This window comes from Eucyclogobius newberryi, unplaced genomic scaffold, assembly GCF_026437365.1.
Source record: "Eucyclogobius newberryi isolate DKJ021-1_F unplaced genomic scaffold, fEucNew1.0.hap1 SCAF_15, whole genome shotgun sequence".
NCBI classification, from domain to species: Eukaryota; Metazoa; Chordata; class Actinopteri; order Gobiiformes; family Gobiidae; genus Eucyclogobius; species Eucyclogobius newberryi.
Genome location: NW_027315779.1, coordinates 22,847,923 through 22,863,544, shown reverse-complemented (window position 1 = coordinate 22,863,544; position 15,622 = coordinate 22,847,923). Strand labels below are relative to the sequence as shown.

The following is a 15,622-nucleotide window of genomic DNA, read 5'->3' as shown; positions in this document are numbered from 1 at the left end:
TTTCCCACACAACTAATAAGAATAGAATGGTATGTGTGTAATGTGAATGATCATTCTCAAAGCAGTGTGTATGGAAACCATATTCAAAGCCCCTGGGGCTGTGTAATTCCTATTTTAGGACTTAGCCCTCAGCCCTCAGCCCTGTCTAATTTCAAAGGCTGATAACAAATGTCTTTTCGTGGTGCAAAAAACAGGGGAGTGATCCTAAAAGCGTCTCAAACTATGACCAGGGCTGGCACTGTGACAGCGGCTCGTGTCACTTACACAGGATAAGTGAGAATAAATGTTTTTTTCTCACTACCCTTATCTCTTGAGTTGTGTTTGTGTCAGTGACCATCTCTTGGCATTCACAGAGCTGCTCTTTGTCAGGCGGCTGGAGGGCAGGCAGCCTGTCTGGCCACTGCCTCTGTGTGTGTGTGTGTGTGTGTGTGTGTGTGTGTGTGGGGCGCTGGGCGGAGCGTGGGGGTGATTGGTGGTTTAGACGAACACGGCCAGGGGCTTCATCTCCATCACTTGATGCTATCTGGTCCGGCTCGGCTCCACTGACTTCACTCAGGCAAAAAGGGAACACTTTTTTCCTTCTATGGTCACATTTCATTCATGATGAAATCCATATTTATCCTGAACATAATGACAGATAGCAGTGGGACAGATAGCAGCCCAAGTCAGTTTCCAGCTTGATCTGTAGCATTCCACACATCAAAGACTGAGGACTTTCAAAGCCAGTTTGAAACTTAGAAGTCTGAAGCCACAGGAGGCTTTTCAGGGTGACTTTAGCGTGGTAAGCTGCCAGTGCAGATGTGAGGGATATAGCACAAATGGACTGTTAAAAAAGACAGAGGTGAATAGTAAATACTGTTAGACAAAGTTGTCATTAGTGAGAATGACATTTGAAGAAAGGCTTTCGCAGAATGTCTGGAGCTCAGTACAATTAAAGGCACTTAACATAATTCAGATTGGTTCACAGTGGTGCCATCAGGACTTAGACTAAGGTGGGACATTTTACATCAACAGCCATTTCTCCATTTTCTGTAATGATTTGTTCCTGGATATGATGTGCGCCTAGGCAAGTTTTTCATTGTGTCTCTTGAAGTAGCTCAGTGTAATGTCCAGAGCCACTTAAGCAAGTTCAGACATGTGGGACTCCCATCAAACCTCTTTGTCTTCCCCTCAAACACAACATCTTTATGTTCCCCAAGCCTGAGACATGAGCCACCTATGTGCTGCTCACACAACATCACAGTTTGATTAGAAGCAGATTGAGTGAGCCATTGCTGTCAAATGTTATTTCATGTTCCTTATAATGAATGGCAGGTCAAAAAACGAGCAGCTCAAGTTCTGCTTTAAAGAGGCATTAAGTGGCAGAACAAAATGGATAACTGAAAGTAAGTGGAACGGAAAGTGACACGGATTTGAGGCAGGATTTTTACAGGCCATGTTTAGCTTCCAAGTCTTTGAGGATCTACTTCTATCATGAGACCGCTCTGGGTCATATTTCACTTTCATTTTCATTTTATGTAAACTCATTATTGCGATCTGCAATATTCTAAATATATTCTCTATTACACTTTGAATACAATTTTGTTAAATAATCACCATCTACATTTGTAATTGATGGCATGTTATATTATATTATATATATATATTTTTAATATTCAATTGCTGAACCTTTAACCCAATGGACTTTAACCAGTATTTCATTAGTTGACTAGTCAGCAATTATTTGCTGTTGTACACTTTTTAAATACATTATCAACCAAATTAAAGTTGAAATATGGCAACTGAAGTGTGAAGTCAATATTTACTTTTCTTGGTTATATAGGGTATTTTTGTATGTGTTTTAGAGTTTGTTCTGTCCAGATAACAACAATCAAAATACGACTATGATGATCCCTTATAGTCAACTAGTCAAAATTAGTCGATTAATCGTTCCAGCCCCTAAGAGCATGTCATTTGAAATGTCAAACTAAAAAGCCATAAAAATACATTGACTAATACTGTAAATACTTCAACAAAGACCCACAATTTTAACCCCATAAGAACCATGACACACCTACTAGCCCTGCTTAATGTGCTCTTATCAATAATTCAAATGATTGTAATTGAACTTTAACGAGCAGCTAGTTAGTACCAGATTCCAGATGAAAACACTCCACTCATCTCTTGATTTGATCGGACAGTACATTTCCCCTGTTAACTATTCCCATCACAGCGCTGCTCTCCCAGGCCCCGGCTCCTTTACTCTACCTGGCCCTTTGGTGTGGAGCTTTGATCCCATTTGAGTGTAGATTATGATTTATAGCAGCCAGACTGTAATTACATTCCACACACATGCGCTTTGAAATAGACCTAAGCTCAAGAATGCTTAACTTAGTCCAGACTAACAATTATTTCTATTATATATTGAGACTTTTTAAATACATTATCAACCTAAATAGGTTGAAATATTGTGACTGAAGTCTTCTAGATGTAGGGAATCTTTGACAAAACTCTGAAGTTTTTAATACATTTTGAGTTAGTAATGTGTGTATAGTTTAGATAACGCTTGCTATTATTAAACTACAACTACAATTATGTGTTTTAGTCGACTAGTCACAATTAATCAAATAATATTTGCAGCTCTATTTACTCTTCGGTGTAAACCCTCTTTCGTCCAGGAGTGTTCCATTGTAGAGAAAGGTTCAGTTCTAGTCATCTGGACTCAATTTTAGAAAAAAACATTTACTATTATATGATTATAAAACATTTACTATTGTATGATTATACTTCCAGCATTCTAAAATGTAATCTATTGCAGGAGTTCTTAACCTTTTTGACCTCATGGCCCACCTTCTTCAGTATAAAGTAATCTGGGGTCCATTCTCAAATGAAATGTATTGTATTTTCCTCATTGTGCAGCCCTCGATGAGGTGCTCGTGGCCCTACTTTGGGCTCTAAGGTTAAGGTCGATTATGACATACATAATCATGAGCAATTATAAAATTGATTAAATCAAGACACTTCCACTTTGAGGTAAATGAACCATAGCCTAAAACTATCCAAGCAGGTAATCCAGACTAGATGGGAGTGGTATGCACTTTCTTTAGCTCTGGGGGCCGAGGCAGCATGAAACGGCGTCTACCTCTGCCCTGACATGCAGTCACTTTTCTGCAGGGGAAATACCTCGGTGGGGATTTGCAAAGGTAAAGGCCAAAGAATGAAGGTGATATTGAAATATTTGTGTGTCAAAAGAAGGGGCTGTTGGGGGGGTCAGCTTTATATCCGCGTAACCCCAGTAGCTCGATTTATGAAAGGTCACAGTCCGTTTGAAGCACCATTTAAATCTTTCTGTCAGATGGTTCTGGTTTGATCCGCTGTTCACAGAGTTTTGTTACCCCCTCCCCCTTCCCGCACAGGCTTGTCCTGTAAACCTCCCATGATTCACCTCGGTCACGTAAAGAGGGTTCAAGTTGACGGTGTTTTATTTGAGCTGCAAATAATGACAATTCCCAAGAGATTACATTATTTTGAAATAATTAAGCTTCTGATGTACTTTCATGATTCAAGCTAGCAAGACTAGTGAATAAATGACAGGACATTAACAATCCTTAATCCGGTTTACACAATGTAATATCTACAGGTATACAATGCCATTTTTTATTCTAGAATTTTTATTTTTTTTGTTTTATTGCTGCATTATTGCTGTTTCTCTCTGGAGTGAGTCTCTGCAGAGAACAAGTCATTCTTCCATTGCAATGTCTTGTCTTTACTACAATCAACCTTGGGTTTTGAGCTCCTCACTAAAGTCCACAGTGTCCCCACTGCACCCCATAAAGCCACTGTACAGTAATTCATCAGCACACAACACACTGCATAATGATAAGATCACAAATCAGCCCATCTTCTCATATTTGTAGCCTCTAATGCTGCATGTTGCCTTTGAAATAAGTCTGCTATATAGTGCTTTCACGTTCATGATTAAAGACTTCCCTCCTGGAGGCCTGAGTTGGATTAACAGTTCAGTCAGCAGCCTTGACAGCCTCTGTGTGGCACTGGTTAATTAATTCACTTGTTTCCCCTCATTCTTGAGTATATATGCAAACATACTGTCCAATAGATATCCCCGAAGCACAGCAAGTACGGTAGATGAAATCTTTAATAATGTGTCCTCCTCGATGCTGGGAAATTATATTAGGCTTTGCTGCATCTAGCGACATCACAGGTTCACTCAGTTGGGCTGAATCCCAAGGAGGTTTTGTAAATGAGAAACCCTGACCCGAGGAACACTCTGCAGCGAAAAAACTTAACTTTAATACCTTTTGAAAGCTTTTCTGTGTATTAAAAGCCTGCCTCAGTCTTGATATAAAGAAGGACACAAATGCTGCGTCCATGGAAAGCCACTGGAAAAAATCTTAAGGATGTTTAGCAGCCAGAAGATATACCGTCTGCTAAGGCAGGTGAACAGGCTGCTCAGCACTGGGGCGTTTGCCAAACCTGAGTGCGCTAATATGCTTTATGACAAAGGGACGAAAGGAAACCTGTCGCCACAATTTAATTTAGATAAATGGAGCCCGCTTAGTGTTTATGAGACGGTGTTTTGGCCCAGACTCCCCAGTAAAACAGGTAATACCCCATTCACAAATGCACAGCGCAACAGGGAAAATGCAAATGCTGTGGCCATCTTGGGAACATATGATTTGCTCAACGGGAATTAGCTGCGGCAGTCTCCTTTGTCAAGATTAGAAGTGTGTCTAATGCCGGGGGCCCAGTCGAAGAGAGGGACACTCACTTTGTAGTGGACAACCGACACTCACTCCCCAGCGGGCTTGAAGAAGAAAGTGAAAGTAAACGCAGGAATGGGAAAGCCCGGTGAAAACTGATGCTGAACACTCACATGACTCACTAGTATCACTCCACTTTGCCCAAGTTGTGAAGCGGCTTGGCTGCTTCCTCGCCGTAATGATGTCATGCACAGAAAGCCCTTCGACAGGTACTGAATGTGTGACCGTACCAACACAAGTTAACTGCTGTGTTTGCTCATAATCTCAACGGCAGGGCTGCAGGTTTGTTCAACACACAGGAAAATTAAAATTCGATAGACTTCACCGTTTGCCAAGAAGAAAAAGTCAATGGGGAAATGCTGACGGAATGAGTCGGCAGTGAATGAAAGCAGGTAAATAAGTAGCGTTATCATCCGTCTGCATTCTGATTTATTGACTCAGTCGGTGACGGGAAAAAAGACTCCAGCAATGTGGTGTGAATTTAATCTGGGGACGCTCTTATGCATTGCCTGTGTTTTCAAGTCAATAGAAAGAGATTGATATTCCATTCATGGGGCAACGTTTTTCCTCTCAGAAGTTAGTGGCGGTTTTCTTCGCTGTGCCCTTCATTGCAGCTTTTAAAAGAGCGGGTTACAGGGGAGTTATTAGATTATCTATTAAGAAGTGTCACCTGACAAGAATAGATAGTGACAGGGAGGCAGTGAGCTACAGGGGGCTGTTCACATCTATTCACAGGTAAAAGGAGGTGAGGCCGCGCTGATAGCAAGACAAAGTCATAAAAATGCTTTACTCTGAAACGCTATGACAGTAAAAGGAAACATGTGTCTGCACCAAGTTTTTTGCTACTTTCTGGAAATCCTGCCATCTTTGTTGATGCCTGTAACTCTTAAGCCAAGTCAGTCGTTAGTAATAGCTGGATAAAGCCAGTTAAATTCATTTGTTTGACTAGGTTTACCCACACAGGAGAGAATTTAAGTCTCCAGTCCTCCACTCAGACTCATCCCTCATGCATGTGCACGTTGTCTTGTTTTCCTGAAGTAGTATCTAAAAAGGAGGTATATTATGCTGATAGATATACAAACTTTGGTATTATTATATATTTAAACTAACAATAATGTCATTATAGGACCTCATACAATATACCTTTGTCCTCTTGACCTGAAAAATATAAATATAGACTTTTGTTAAAAGAAAACTTACATGCTCAGTCCATATGTCCTATTTGCAAGAAATTCAAATCACTACTGCACAATTTGAGATGTTTACGTGCATTTTAATCAGCCAGAAAATGAGATTGGACCTGCTATTAGGCTTAGGACTCAGGGGGAATTTCATTCCTTTTCCCAGAGGATTCCCTTCTTACATGCAAATTGAAATTCAATTTTAATACAATATGCTACTTTTCAGTTTAGAATAAGGCCAAGAACGAGCTGTTTCAAATATTCCTTTTAATGTTTGCGCAGAGAAAAACATTTTGGTTTGATTAGAATCCCAAATGGTAGCATTACATCTGCAATGAGCATTTTCAAGCTGGGTGGAAAGGCTATTATTTATGAAGATAAGATGGTTATTTCTACCCGCAAGCACCAACCAAGCAGCTCTGAGAGGGTTACTGAGAAGCTTTGTTAAATAAGCATCAAATAAAAGACAGAAAAAATGTCTTTGCTATGCGTTTTTCACTTTGTAGTCCCTGAATGCATTAGCCAAAACTAGTGGAGTAACCCAATATGGAGATAAAGAAACTGCTTTATTGGCCAACATTGAGAACAAACCCACTTATCAATGGGTTAATTCTGCCTTTTTTCTTTCTAAAATGAGCAAAATTATCTTGTCTGCTTTCTTTTGGAGACTTACACTGAATAGGACCTTTAACCCGACAATTAATTAACCAAGATTTCCACTGGAGGGATTTCTGAACAAAATATTTGAAAGGAGCCTCTTATCCCCCACCCCTCCAAACCCACAAATCAATAACCATGAAAGGAAATGCAAACCGGTCGCAAAATCCCAACAAACAGTCGTCTTTCTTGCCGCCTTGGATCTTGGATGTCAATTTGCCGGATGTTGCCGAGAGTGGCCCCCGAAAGGAAGCAGAGAAGAAAGAAAATCCCATTGGCATTGAGCTGGAGAGGTCTGCAGGAAAAAGCCATCAACCAGCAGCAGCCTGTGGCCTCCCTGGAGATTTGATATGTCAGAGCGCTGCTGGCTGCAGAGCTCATATTGTACACCTCATGGGGAAATTAACTTGGACACCTTTGCGTAGAATGAAGATATCTGCGCGTTGGCCATGTTCAGGACCAATCTTCGACTAGACAAAAAATGCTATGCTAGTCTCAGGATTAGCACTGATCTCCAAAGCATCCAATTACTACAGTGAATAGGCCACCAGGATGTAGCTATTAGGATAGGATAGCCAGGTCGTTCGGTCATACACCATTTAACAAGCAATTTATCCAGCGGACATTAGAGAGATGAACGATGGGCTAATAATGGACACAATACCTGCTTTATGCTGCGTTTGATTACCAGCAAAATAGGGATACCTCTTCAGTCTGCACATTTTTTTTCGTACGAGTATTGATGATTCACTGATTGGATTCCCGCAACGAAAATGAATAAAACACCCTCAGATTTCAGAGCCATGCCCATTTAGATTTGCTTGACATGCCAGAATGTGCTCCCTTTTGACAGAGCATCAATGCCACGGCTTGAGACTAATGCCATCATAATAAAATTGAGTTCGGGACTATCGACAGTGTTCCCAGAGAAGGCCTTGGGACAGAAAGTGTACCCTCCTCTTGAATCACTGTCAATTTATCATCTGAACGTTTACCACCAGAGACTTGTGCACCAGAGAAACTTGAAAATAATTAATTGTAAATCCATGTATAAAACTCCACTTCAATTCCTGCGGGCAAAATATCTGGGATTAGATCTAGACAAATGTAATAAAGACACACACGTGTAGATAAACCGTGCAAGCGCTCAGTCGTGTGGTCATTTTTTACCACCCGTGTTCAGTTTTATGAACACGAGCCCAGTGGACATCGGAGACTCAGGCATGTGACTCGTTGTTTGACCCTCATTCCTCAGAGGTACAGGTCAGCGATGTGGTGTGGCACTAAAACTGAAGTTATGCAAGCGAATGCATTACAGGCATACGAGAGCTCGCCCTTGGAATCCATACCATCAAGAAAAACTATGGTGGCATTTCAAAAGACACCTTGAATGACAATCTTTCAGGGGCAGTTAGCTTTCTGAGCAAGAGTTTTGACAGTCCGACCTCTTCATGTGTCTCGTCTTTGTACAACATGATGCAGCAGAACATGCCGATATAGTTAATGCTATGAAACTCGATTATGTATGACGTTTAACCTCCATAATTGTTTGCATCAGCATACTGCCCGAGAGCCTGAGAGCTTCGGAACACACGGCTTATCAGTAGGGATGAGCCGTGCGCATCTCAAAAGCATTTGGATCATGTTATACGCAGACATACAGAACGTAGGTAGGGTACATACATGGCCGCGGGACAGAGGGCTCCGTGCTGCTTCTCTACACAGTGCTGTACAGTGGGAACGCAGTGGGAGAGTCTTCAGAACACTGACTAAAGCCTGGATGATATACTTGTAGGGCCATTGTAGGAGACACTTAAAATGGGTCATGTTTGCTACTTTTTAATTGGCCCGTCTCAGTGGTTTCACAAAGCACGCATTCATCTGGCGTTTTACCCCCGAAGGTTGCTAATGCCTGATGAAAGCACTACAGTTGCAGATCACCATGTTTGTGTTAAGCCTCTCCTGAGCAAAGTGCCTGCCACCTTCTATGTCGGCTGCACTTACATTCTGTGTCAGATAATGGGCTTGTTGCGAACAGTCGCGAATTCGGGAGTTTAGCAAAGTGACTGACAGCTTACAACACTACTTTGGATGTTTTTAATTAAGAGCTACCATTGATGAATAATTTTGCTTTATTACGGGATACTTTCGGTTTTGGGGCTGTAGAGTTGCTACTGGGAACGGCTGTGGAATCGCAACGTCGACTAATTAGCTCAGGAATGTGTATTAAGGAGCCTGTTGATGGCAAAAAGAGCGTGTTTTCTCTGTGGTCTGCTTGTGAACGCAATTGCTCGACAAATTTTTCGAGAAGGCAGAAATTTACACAAAGATAAAAGAAAGCAGCAAAGCAGACAGCAAGTGGGTCAAGGAGAGCAAATTGAAAGGCACTGTACTGTATCCCTATAGCTGTAACAACGACAATGACCTAAATGGAGTTTGTGTTTGCTTAAGCGTAGAATGATGAAAACACCTTAATGTGTGGAGTGGTTGGCAAAGTGTTTCCTCATTCTCACACCTTCACAGTTGATAGAACATGTTGCATTAACAATAGCAGCATTTGTATTCGAATGTAACTTCATTTAATTTAATATTTATTTGGCCCTTTCACTTTCTTGGCACAGTTAAATATGAAATCTGCCCTTTTCAACCAACCTTGTAGCAAAAGCAATCCTACTATGACTTTGATTATACCAAATAATACATATTATGCTTGTATTTTATTATTTTATCATAAATAAAACATATATTGATCATTGTTTTACATTGTGTTCAATGTAAACAGTGATATTTATCTACAATGACTTAACAATAGAAACTGGTCCATTGACGTCAGAATGTTTTAAATAAGTGTATCTAACCAGTCAAAATACAACTCTGTGTGGGGTAGCACTGTTCTAACATTGTCATAAGCACATTAAAGTCAATTTTACTTGTCCACTTAAAATAGTAAACTAAAAGAGATGTTTCAAGTCCAAGTCTTTCTCTGTTATGTCATTGTGTGGTGTAGGACCAATGCAGTGGAAGCTTACAGTTTTTAAAATACCTTTGAATAATGTTTGCATTTAATTTGCATACATTTTTCACCACCTCCTTTGATACATTTTTCAAACTTTTCAGATATGCTTGGGATAAAGTATCTTATGTAGAAAACTGAATATTTACCCTGAGCATAACTATATAGGATCTATGTAGGCTTCCTCCCACCGGCCAAACACATACATGTGTGAGGTCAAATTGGCAACTCTAAATTGGCCCTATGGACAGGTGTTTAAAATGAGCATATTCTGCTATAACACTTAAAACATTGCATCTGGTTCGTCCATAATAAATAAAATAAATACATAAATAAAGGATCAGTAGTATGTTGAGAATGTTAAGTAGGAGCCACTTAAAGCACGACCTTGGACAGAGGAGGAATATCAGAAATGCATATTTGTTTTATTTAGGTTTTGTGCTTCATTTGGAAGTGTCAGGACTCTGTGAGTGTGACTTAGTTTAGAAAAAAATGTGTTCTTTTAGGCTGTGAATTCTTCTTCTGTGCTCAGACTGCTTCAGGCAGATTATCAGTCTCGTTTGAGCAGGATTCTGTGTTATTAGAATATCACATGTAAACTCACAAAATTGTTATTGCTTTTCTTCTTTTAAAAAACCATCAAGTGAGACTTTGTTGCATAGAAGCAAGAGCCCTTCATTAATTTTCATTACGATTCATCTCAACTGAAATGTAAAGTGTATAGATTTATGAAGTTCTGTAGGTTATAGAATCTTCTAAGTCAAGCTGGAGGTCATACCACATGACTGCTGTTTATTCTCATCTCTTCATCTGAACTTGTTTCTCGGAGTGTTTTACTGTTATCCCCAGCATGCTGTTTCTGTTGGTAATCCTAAACCTCATGCAGCCCCACGCTAGCCTGGCTTTGGGTTCTAAAGCTGACAGCTTCCTCTGTGCTGTGGAGCTGCTGGAGGTGTGATGAATGCCTCACATATGACATTAGTTGTGGATCTGCAGCGCTGTCAGGCTGCTTGGGTTACACCACGTCTCAGCCTTGTGTTCTCACAATCTGCAGGAGTTTCAAATGAATACAGTTTAGGGGATTAGCCAAGACTCGGAGCTTTGAAGTGTGCCATTACTATGCTCCGGAACATTAAGATCTGTATTTATCAAGCATTAAAGTCTTAATCAGGGTATTTGAAGAGAGACACCCTCCTTTTCCCTCTGATCACAGATGACACATTTATGAATACACCAAACTAGCTTTGTCACATCAGATACCTGGCTACTGATATCTGCTGCGTGCCGATATTCAATATTGATAAAAACGTTTGTCTTTCAAAAATAACATATGACAAAACTGATCAAAAACTAACTATAGAACATTTTTGTATGAATAAAAGTTCAAACACTGTTCAAGGCCATTAATTAGTCTAATTACAATCAATTTATGAAGTAAATTATTTTTGGATCAGCGGCATTGTTCAATACCTGTATCGGCCCCTAGACACAGTAGTTGTGTGCATCCTAAAGAAACATAGCAGAAAATGTTGAAAGGAGAAGAAACTCAAAGCAAAAAAGATGAATAAACAATACAAAACAAAGACCTTGTCTCTGCTAATTGCTCAGTGCTTAACTATAGTGCGCACCTGAAGGCTTGACTTTCAGTAGCAACAAGTCCTGTGCTCCCATGTGTTTCTGCAGAAGTTTATTCAGTGGCCGCGATGTCGCACTAATACAATTTTGCAGGGTAAAAATCACTGAAATATGTCACTTTAAAATGAATATGAAGAGAAGCGAATGAAAATGTCTTGATTTGTGAGGTGTGATGAGGCCGACCATATCTTTATGCAGGATGTAAATCTTGTTAAGGGTTTCTGGCCAAATAGTACCAAAATGCCAATTTGCTTAGTCACCAGGAATAATTCACTCTTTCACAAGTGCGTGCAAGTGGCGTCTGGGGTATGTCACACCAGTGCCTTGTTAGCAAACATCGCAGGCCTGCATGCATTCACTTTGAGCTCTGAGTATTAAACAGAGCTTATAATAACTGGAGAAGTGGTTCATGTTGACAGCACTTTTTGCTCCGTCAAAGGCCTTGTAGTTATTTTTGCCGCAGCGTTTCAAGCAGTGTCTAAAAGTCATTCATATTAATATTGAACTGTCAAGCGTGCTATTGAAACCATATTTAAGTGAGACGTTTGTAAATATGGACCTGCTTTATAGCGTTTTATTTTTGGACAGTTTGCTTTTTAGTGAATTGTCCCCCGGTAAAAACAGTAAAACAACCTTGTCATCCGACCACAAACAACAGATGAGGATGCTGCCCACCGGATCTGCGGCATGGGCCTAATAGTGTCATCACCTTAATCAGTAAAGGGCGTGTTGCTGTTTTCGCAGTAAGACTAAACACACCCACAATATTAGGATGCTGCTGAGACATCCATGCAACTATCGATTTTACCTCGTGCGACATACATTGCAGCTTTGTAAGGAATTAGTGTGTTGTGGCTTCGGGGCGTCTCATGTTTACCAAGTCCATACAGTAATCCAATAAACCCAGGATTCTTGTTGTGTGGCTTGAACTTATGTTTGTTTTTTCTCTCAAATATGACACTTGAATCTACAGTGAAACGTGGGCGTTGTTCTTCCTCCTCTCCGTGGATTTTTCTGCATCGCGTTGCCATCTCAAGAACCAGAGCTATCCAGATCGGCACACGGCGCTGTCAGAGAGTGGGCCATGAAATTATTTTGTTTGCGTGCCATGCAACGGGCAAAAAAAAAAGAAGCAAAAAAAACTTTCTGAAAAAAATCTGAAGTAATACAGAAAAACGTGTTATGTGTAATCTGCTGGCTGCTGAATATGTGGCTTCAATGTAATATGCCTGATCCCCGCTTTTTTCTGTCTCAGTTCTCTTTATGAGTCCAGGTGCAGCACTCATCTCCGTACTCAGCTGTGGTTATATCCGCTTCCCGACTTCTGTTAAGGATTTGAAATGTAAACTGTAAATGGCAAGTTTCTTTAGTTGTACATGCTGCCAGCTCTTTCTGTGCCCCTCGTGCTTCGTAGGAATAATAATGCAACACTTTTTCATTATGCCCCACTGGAGGCAAGCTCTCCCTTTATTTGTCTTTTGGGTCAGCTTCAGAGCAGATGGCTGGGGATCTGCTGCTGATTTAGTTTTGCTCCAGGACACTTGAGTAAAAGAGGATGTTGTCTGACATGGAGCGGTCATCCAGGTGAGGAATGGACTGCCGTGTTCAGCCATGCTTCTCCGACAGACTCTTTCACTGGAGAAGACAAGCGCAGGCTCTGGTCCTCACCTTCCGAGAGGTATCAGACGAGACCACAATGTAATCAAACTAACGCCCCTGAGCTCCCTTTATAGCTACATCTATAAACATTTTGACTCAGACGTGAACTTTTATGAGCTCACATCATTCCTTTTATAGCCTAGATTTAAACTGATCTGTGTTGTGTAAAAAGGAAGTCTATTAGATTTTCAGGGGTAAAGAAAGCGTTCATTGCTGCATGTAACTGACCCCGTACAGATAAGCATAAGGCATTTAGAGGTTGTGTTCACACTTACACACACAATAAACTGGAACCAAACCTGGACCTGAACCGGGACTAGAACAGGACCAAAACAGGTCTAGATCAGGACTAAACTGGAATCAAACTAGTTCCAGTGAATGCAGACTTAGCCTCAGACATATTTTATGTTTGAGGAGGGTTAAAAGAAACCACTTTTTTCACTTAAAAAGGTTTTTTATCCTTTTTTAGCTGTAATGATCACAATTGCTGCCCAACCTTCTACACTTATAATTATAATACACATATTAAAAAAATATTTGAGTTACAATAATGGAAATTATGGAAATCATTATGAATCCAGATAAAAGGTGTCATTTGTTGTAGTTAGATCAATAGAAAGCGTTTGGTGTTTAATTAAAAGTTCACACTTCTTCCCATTCCTTGTTGAGCTGTTGAAATGTACAGTTGGAGTTGTTAGTAATATTATTTTAGCTTGTTACATGAACTTACTTGTCTTACGCTAGCTGTTTTTATTTTATTCTATCTTTATTTTCCCCCTCCATTCCTTATTAGGAAATGAGAGGTTTTGTCCATAGGAGTTTTTGTTTATAAGAGTTTTGTTTATAAGAGTTTTGTTTATAAGAGTTATTCTAGAGTTATTTGTCCTTTTCCTCTGTATCTACCTGCATTGCAACAATGAAATTTCCCCTTGTATGGACAATAAAGGAATATCTTATCTTATCTTATCTGAACATACACAAATACATTAATTCAAACCTATATCACCAACTAATGCAATTTTTACACTTAAAGACCTTTGTCAATACTTTATCTTGCACATGTTTGAAGAATTGTCTTTGCATTTTGCTAAATTGATATTACGGGTGGCGACACAAAGCATGACAAATTTGTGGATTTGCTCCCTGACAGCTCCCTGTCTGAAAGTGTCATGTTATTCATTAGAACACAGCCAGGGATGGTCAATTATCTGTGATCCAAACAGCACTACACCCTGCTACCTGACTGAAATGCTAATAATGTCACAAGTTGTCATATCGCTGCAGAGATTGAATGGCAGTGTGCCATTTTTCCCTGCTCTCACTATTGGATTTTTGGATTGAGATGTTTTTTTCTCCTCCTGCTATGCCCAGCAGAGCGTACAGATGGCATTGTCTGCAGCAACTGTCAGTGTTTGAAAATCCCCACTCTTCCCAGATTCAGGGGTCGACAACATATACCAACACTCAGCTCTGATGCTCGCTGGAGTATGCATTAAAAATCATTAGCCGCAGACAGACACGGACTGTGGAGACAAGATAGGGTGAGGGGCAGACAGGATTTCGTGTCATTTAGAGTTATTCTGGAGTTTAAGTCCAGCTACTGAGTTGGCTACAGAACTCAGACATCTTAAAATAAGCCTGTATGACATGTTTATATAAGTTCTAGCCCTCCACACTCATTATTTCTCTCTCGTCTATGATGTAAACCTTGCCTTGCAGACTAAATACATTATTATTATTTATAAAATTTACAGCTGGGCCAAACTGCCAACAAATCTGTGCCTTGAGTAAATTTCGGCCGTGACAACCGCGCTGTTTACTTGATAGATATTCAAATGCAGACAGTTATTTTAAGGTTGGGGTTTCGAGCCATGAACTTTTGACCCAACTAAAACAGCTGAAGCCAATAGCCAAAGGTCATGGGAGCTGTCTTTGTAACGGGCATACATAGCTCTTAACTGATGTGTACCTCTGTGGTTAATCGTAGGAGCAGGCTATTAGAAATGTAGTATTCAGCATTTTGCACAAGGACACAGAGGGTAGTAGTGGAGTAGTGGAGATTGCACTTTAACCTTTTCTATCCCCTGAGCCACTTTACCAATTGTAATGTTGTTAAACTAAATGTAGGAGTCGAAGGCACAATATGTTTTACAACTATACAAGTGCAATTTATTATTTTATTATATATTTTCATTGTATTTTAAAAAAAAAATGTTGCTGTCAAATCAAGACATTCCCTTATCATTTTACATTCATCCTCCATACGGGATATAGCTTTGTCAAAATGGCAATCGTCTTTAGACTGCTGCTCCTTCTGACAGCCTCACCATGGGGTCCAACCCATGAAATATTAACTAACCCTGGTCCTTTGCACATCTCTATTTGTGTGCTGAAGTTTAGCGCTCTGTGAAAGTAGGTGGGGTCAGAGCTGGCCCTGATCCTCTGCTCCCCTGATGTTCTCCGCTGAAGCTAGGGGAATTAAAGTCTAATTTTAACCCGCGGACTGGATGGGAACCACTCGGCGCTCTCCCTCTTCTCTTTCATTCACCCCTTATTGAGGAAATACCAGGGTGATCTCCTATAGACCATCCCCAGATAGCTTTGACTGCACCATTGATCTCCGCACACTCCAGCAGGTATTGCGTGTTGCCCTCTTCCCCCGGTCGCTCTCTCAGACTCTTAACTCAATAGCCATGTGCGAGAGCAGAAGCACTGTC

The 15,622-nt window shown here is 40.4% G+C and overlaps 1 protein-coding gene across 2 annotated transcripts in view; it reads left to right on the top strand.

Moving 5' to 3' along the window:
• Nucleotides 1-15,622, top strand: part of alcama (activated leukocyte cell adhesion molecule a) — a 106,924-nt gene that overhangs the window by 901 nt on the left and 90,401 nt on the right. The gene's annotated exons all lie outside the window — the stretch shown is intronic.